The sequence below is a fragment of the Bufo gargarizans genome, unplaced genomic scaffold, assembly GCF_014858855.1.
Source record: "Bufo gargarizans isolate SCDJY-AF-19 unplaced genomic scaffold, ASM1485885v1 original_scaffold_1212_pilon, whole genome shotgun sequence".
Lineage (NCBI taxonomy): Eukaryota > Metazoa > Chordata > Amphibia > Anura > Bufonidae > Bufo > Bufo gargarizans.
This window is the reverse complement of record NW_025334276.1, coordinates 357,776-365,095: the sequence shown is the minus strand read 5'-3', so window position 1 is coordinate 365,095 and position 7,320 is coordinate 357,776. Positions and strand designations below refer to the sequence as shown.

Here is a 7,320-nt window from a genome sequence, read left to right as displayed (position 1 = left end):
TATGGTCTCACAAGGGGTCTGAGGATCTCATCTCGGTACCTAATGGCAGTCAGGCTACCTCTGGCGAGCACATGGAGGGCTGTGCGGCCCTCCAAAGAAATGCCACCCCACACCATTACTGACCCAATGCCAAACCGGTCATGCTGGAGGATGTTGCAGGCAGCAGAACGTTCTCCACGGCGTCTCAAGACTCTGTCACGTCTGTCACATGTGCTCAGTGTGAACCTGCTTTCATCTGTGAAGAGCACAGGGCGCCAGTGGCGAATTTGCCAATCTTGGTGTTCTCTGGAAAATGCCAAACGTCCTGCACAGTGTTGGGCTGTAAGCACAACCCCCACCTGTGGACGTCGGGCCCTCATGGAGTCTGTTTCTGACCGTTTGAGCAGACACATGCACATTTGTGGCCTGCTGGAGGTCATTTTGCAGGGCTCTGGCAGTGCTCCTCCTGTTCCTCCTTGCACAAAGGCGGAGGTAGCGGTCCTGCTGCTGGGTTGTTGCCCTCCTACGGCCTCCTCCACATCTCCTGATGTACTGGCCTGTCTCCTGGTAGCGCCTCCATGTTCTGGACACTACGCTGACAGACACAGCAAACCTTCTTGCCACAGCTCGCATTAATGTGCCATCCTGGATAAGCTGCACTACCTGAGCCACTTGTGTGGGTTGTAGACTCAGTCTCATGCTACCACTAGAGTGAAAGCACCGCCAGCATTCAAAAGTGACCAAATCATCAGCCAGGAAGCATAGGAACTGAGAAGTGATCTGTGGTCACCACCTGCAGAACCACTCCTTTATTGGGGGTGTCTTGCTAATTGCCTATAATTTCCACCTGTTGTCTATCCCATTTGCACAACAGCATGTGAAATTGATTGTCACTCAGTGTTGCTTCCTAAGTGGACAGTTTGATCTCACAGAAGTGTGATTGACTTGGAGTTACATTGTGTTGTTTAAGTGTTCCCTTTATTTGTTTTGAGCAGTGTATTATGGCAAGAAAAAAGCAGCTAAGTAAAGAAAAACGAGTGGCCATCATTACTTTAAGAAATGAAGGTCAGTCAGTCAGCCGAAAAATTGGGAAAACTTTGAAAGTAAGGGCTATTTGACCATGAAGGAGAGTGATGGGGTGCTGCGCCAGATGACCTGGCCTCCACAGTCAGCGGACCTGAACCCAATTGAGATGGTTTGGGGTGAGCTGGACAGCAGAGTGAAGGCAAAAGGGCCAACAAGTGCTAAGCATCTCTGGGAACTCCTTCAAGACTGTCGGAAGACCATTTCAGGGGACTACCTCTTGAAGTTCATCAAGAGAATGCCAAGAGTGTGCAAAGCAGTAATCAAAGCAAAAGGTGGCTACTTTGAAGAACCTAGAATATGACATATTTTCAGTTGTTTCACACTTGTGTGTTATGTGTATAATTCCACATGTGTTAATTCATAGTTTTGATGCCTTCATATTCATGAAAATAAAGAAAACTCTTTGAATGAGAAGGTGTGTCCAAACTTTTGGTCTGTACTGTATATATATTTAATACAAAACTTAATAAAAAAGAGTATCAAAGAAATTTCAGAATCAGCCAGTGGAATTTAAATAAGGGTTTTCCCGGGGTTATTATAGGTTTTAAGATGCGCACCTTTCCCATACATTTTATTTTTAAACTTTTAAGCCTTTTTTTTTTAAAACCTAAAGTTTAAAATCCTATCTATGTAAGAAATTTGTCTACCAAATATTATTTTTATATTTTTAAGGTGAAAACAAAGAAGATAAACCAGTGCAGTTATATTAATTTTCTGTCATAATTGACTGGGACATAGCTTGAAGTCACCCTGTGGACCTCTAATTTAATTCATTTTTCTGACACTTGTCGATTAAAGTGGTTTCCTGACCACAATTAAAAATTAAATGTAGGTAGGTGTGTAAAAAAAAATATGACTGAGAAGGTGTGTCCCAACTTTTGGTCTGTACTGTATATTACCATTTTTTATGCTAAAAGTAAAAATAAAAATCACAAAAAGTTGTACCATCAATGTCAACTATAAGGAAATGTGTCCACAGCATAATCCTAGTTTTAACAATAAAATATTACATGCACTTTGTAAAATGGAAAATGCTCACTAGAAATCCAGAGTATGATCACCACATCTCCTGCTTCAGATGATCTGCCTAAGTGTTACAGTCATAGGGACAACTACAGTGTAAGATCACTGACCTGTAGCTCTCCTAATCATATTTTGGTTTTCGGCAGCAGTATCTGGCCAGATTTCTTAGGTTATTATGGTTCCTCACAGTAGCTGTCCCAGCCTGATATCTTTATGGAACCGTTACCCATGCATAATGCAGCATGAAGGGGCTCGGTGAAGGTGGCATTGAAGGTATGTAGGTGTCTGATGGGGTCACACAGCTCATAAAATGACAGCTGTCCATCCCCAAAGTCCAGACATATCCTAACTTTATCACTAGAAATTTTGACAGGTAACTGGATCGCTTGACTGTCATGCATCACTGAATAATTATTTTCCCTTTGCAGACACCAGGACTTGTCATTATCTCCAATGTATGACTGATCTCCTTTCCTGTCTATACTTGGATAACACATTCCCACCAGCCACTCCGCTTTCCCACTACTTTCCACATCCCAGTAATGTAGCCCTGAAAAAAAGCTCCTGCTGCTTAACACCTGATTATAATCCTGGAATCTCTCTGCTGTTTCTGGACGGTCCTGTTCTGTTTGTGACCAGGTTGCAGTTTTCAGGTCGTCTTATATAAGGAGCAGCTGTGTTTACATCCAGTAATATGTCTGCAGGACCCTCCATATAGTTCCCACAATTTCCAGGATCTGTTACATTCCCTCCAGTGGTCCTGACTTTTACATTTTTCTTTGTTGACACAGGCAAGTCTTCTGTGTCAGGGGGCGGATTTTGGGTACTGTGGAGATAGTTAACTTGTCCTAGTTGTCCAGCTAAATTAGTATGTATGTATAAGAGAAAATTTGATAGTTCTGCATGTACAGTCTCTTGAATTTGAGAGAGATCTACACCATAAAGCTGTTTATCATCTCTTCCAGTATCATCACCTCCCTCCTTCTCTGGATCACACAGGTCATCTATGTGTGGTTCCTGTAAGACAGTCAGTGGATCAGTCATGTTACAGAGCTCCTCAATGTGTCTCATTTTCCTGGATAGCACATCCTTCTTTATTTCCAGCTTCTGTATCAGAGTAGAAAGCATGAGTGACACCTGTTCTTCCTTCCTGGAGATCTCACTCAGAACCCTCTTTTCTAGGTTGTCCAGTCGTCTCATGGTGTCCGTAAACAGAGCAGTGACTTTTTGTGCATCACCAGTTGCTTTTTCTTGAGCTTTTCTCCAGCGTTCCTCCAGGTTCAGGACTCCTTTCTCAGTCTCCTCTCTCTTTCTGGTCAGTTTCTGAAGAATATGTGTTACTTTCTTCTTCTTCTTCTCAGAGGCCTCATCCAGCATCTCCACCCAGGTGTCCTTGATGTTCTCCAACCAAACTGCAGGTACACACAGATACAAGTAGCATCCTCAGTGCAGTAATATTCCAGGATCTTCTTATGGACAGAACATTTCCTCTTCTCCAGGGAAGTGCAGGGTTCAGTTAAGACGTGTTCTGGTGACTTGCTGTGAACTCTTAGGTGGTTATCACAAAGAGAAACTTCACAATGCAGACAGGATTTAACAGCAGGTACAGGAGAATGAATACAGTTAGTGCAGAAAATCCCAGTGCCCTTCTGTGGTGTCGGAATGGAGAGAAATTGCTCAATTATGTTACAAAGAACTATGTTTCTTTGCAGTGAAGGATGTTTATAAAAGTGTGCTCTGCACTGAGGACAGGTATAAACTCCAGACTCGTTCTGTGTACTCAGCGCACGATCGATACAGACCCGGCAGAAGTTGTGTCCACATCTCAGCATTACAGGATCTGTATAGGTGTGCAGACAGATGGAGCAGTCCAGTTCCTTACTGAAATCAGCAGACGCCATGGCTGGAAGAGTGAAATGAAATTCTTTGACAATTCTAAAACGGAGGGGCGGATTCACACTTGCACTTGCACCTACATGGCAAAGTTCAGCTTGAAGAAGAGCTATATAATAATTCACTACAAATAAACCACCTGTGGTAAAAATGCATTACTAAAGCTATCAATCCTTTAACCTCTTAAAGACCATACCTGTTCAAAGGCTTGTCAAGATTAGCAAAAATCTCAAACAAGACGTACAATTGCTTAAAATACCAAATGATGTTATACTCCTTTCTCAGTGCTGTTCGGGTCCCTGCTGCCTCTGAGGTGCTGTGCACAGTGAGATGCAGGTATGTGGCATCCTGAAGGCTGCAGCCAATCACTGTCCTCGGCACAAGACCACTGAGGACAGTGATTGGCTGTAGTAGTCATGTGCTTTATACCAGCACGTCACTGTGCACACCAATGCAGCGGCAGTAGGACCGGGAGGAACGATGCTGGAGAAAGAAGTGAGTATAACATCATTTGTTATTTTAAGCAATTGTAGAGCTTGTCAAGGTTTTTATTATAATGAAAAAATCCAGCTCGCCCAATATTCTCCGTGCACGGAACGTGGCAAGGCTAACGCTCCATATGTAGAAATCAGAAGAAAAGGGATTCCGGCACCAGGCAGTTCTGTCGTTGCATCGTCTCTATTTTCAGTTTCACATTATAGGTTACATATAGTGGACATCACCTCCCACCACCTCCGGTTAGGTTGACATGTTTCGAACTACAAAGCTCTTAATCATAACCACAGGTTTTTAATAATCTATGACAACCTCCAACTTTCTTATTTCATTTTTATTTCATTTCATTCCAAGGGCTGTACATTCTTTATTTATCCATCTATGCAGCTGTATGAAGGCATGCTTTTTGCATGCCAAGTAGTAATTTTTATCCTATCAATTAAAGTTATATTTAACCCTTTCTGGACAGAAAAGAGAAAATATAGTAATTCCCCAATTCTTTTTTTAGCGCTATTTATTTTCTATTTTACAGTATTTTTCATTTTATAAGACGCACTTTTCCACCCAAAAGTGGGGGGGGGGGGGGGGGAATGACAGTACGTCTTATAAAGCAAATAGTAATGAGTATTAGGAGGTTTACTCAAAGCAGGGCCGGGATGATGGGTAGGTGCCCTCCAAGGGTGCCATCTTGCTACCCATAAGGGGGTGCGCAATTATGACCGCATCTGCTGCTAGGCCTAAAGACTATGAGGCAGTTGAACAGCCCAAGAGGTCATAATGACATCACCATGACCTCCTGTGGCGGGTCTCGCATAATCACGCCATCGCACATGATCATGCGAGACCACCTATGCTATGATTCGGCAACTCAGGCCATAGATTTCCTTCATTGCAGATGGTGGCAGGGAACAAGAGTGAGGAGAGAGGGAGGTGTTTTTTTTTTCTTAAACACTAAATGTTGGTACTCCTGGGGCACCAAGGGAGAAGAAGCATTATATATATACCTGGCAATTTGCCTTCTTTGCCTAGGGCATCAAAATAAATCGCAGAGGCCATGACTGTGAGTACCACAACTTGTACATACAATGGAGCAGAAGAGTTTGCCTGCTGTGAGGGAGAACCACCCTTTTGGTTGCATTGTATTATCTAAAATATATACTCCACATCTGGATGTTTATGTCAGAATCAGCTAGTAAAGTACAGAGATATATGTAACTAAAAATGGTACCAATGAAAACACACATGCACATGATCTAAACCATCAGATGAACACCATAAAAAATTTATAAAAATTACGCCAAAACAGCTATTTTGTTACTCGCCTCCCAAAAAGCATATCAAGTCATCAATAAATCTTATGTTCCCCAAAATGGTACCGATAAAATGTATAGCAAAAGGCAAGCCCTCAGACATCTACATTGGCAGAAAAAGTTTAAATATTTTGAATGTTAGTATATAGCGATGCAAAATATACCGATTTTTTGTAAAAAGTGATTTTATTATGCGAAAGTGCTAAAACATGAAAAAACTATATAATTTTAGTATTGCCATAAGTATATAAACCTGCAGAATAAAGGTATCATATGCCACATGATGAACCTCTTAAAAAATAAAAATAAGAAACATTTACAGAATTTCAATTTTTGCCTACTGCAAAAAAGTGCCTGCCTCTCTGGTGGCCGGGACTGTGGGACCATAGGCTGGTGCTTTTTTTTATAATGTGCAAGCACGACCACTGCTGATGGATTACAGGGTGGTCGTAACCAAGGAAATGAGCAGTGTATAAAGTGATGGAAAAATGAATCTAGCCAAGAAAGGAAGCAATTTGGATAATAACAATATACTAGTAAGTGCTTTGTATTAACTTACTCTACATAATCAATGCTATTTGCTGAATTGATACAACTGTTTAATTAGAAAATAGTGAATTTTTCCAAATTTTCATTAAATTTTGGATTTACAAAAAACATATTGACTCAAATTTACCAATAACATCAAGTACCATGTTTCACAAAAAAAACTATATCAGAATGGGGTGGATAAGTAAAAGCATTCCAAATTTATTACCACATAAAGTGTCACATATCAAAAAAGTGTCACATTTTTCTGATAGAAATGTACAATTTCAGTAATTAAAGTATATTACAAAAATGGTCAGTATCACTGCCCCTACACACTGCAAAAAAAGAATGACAGTTACAATTTAAAGATCATACTCATTATAAAGATTTTCACAAAGCTTTTTGATGCAAAACTGTATGGAGGTTCTGACGACTGTAAAGTTTAGGTGCCTCTTCACAATGTGCCAGATGTCTAATACACAGGTGTGGAGGCATAATATGAAGCATTCATGTGCCACATGGATGACAACTGTATGGCAAAACCAAGGCGTTTACAGTGAATATATGTGGTTTCACCTGTAGTGGCTGAGAAACCACAGCTATTTGTGATAAATGCGAGTTTTGGCCATATGACACACAATCGCCACAATTCCATTACATGGAACTTACAGTTCACGTTTAAATGAAGAGGGGGCACATGTAATACCAGATACGCACTGCATAGCTACTCCTTTGGCTCTGACTAGGAGACACTGATCATGATTAGGAGACTTTTTTTTTGTTTAACAGTCTTTGGGATGTGCGGACTGACCCCCTTTTTCTTTGTATCTCTGGAAACTGTATTTTATTAAAGTTGTGAAACGTGTTTGTCCTGGTGCCATATGGCTTCAGTGAGTGAGGGGGAGCAGGCCAAGCTATATACTCACACTAATTAAAATCAGCCAATTTGGCAGAAGGGCTCAAAAAATGTTGTACAAAACGATTTGCCAAGCATCTCTAACTT

General features: G+C 41.1%; 1 pseudogene; it reads right to left on the bottom strand.

The window, feature by feature from the left end:
* Window positions 1-2,261: 2,261 nt before the first annotated feature.
* LOC122923123 lies at window positions 2,262-3,989 on the bottom strand (annotated as a pseudogene).
* Window positions 3,990-7,320: the final 3,331 nt, after the last annotated feature.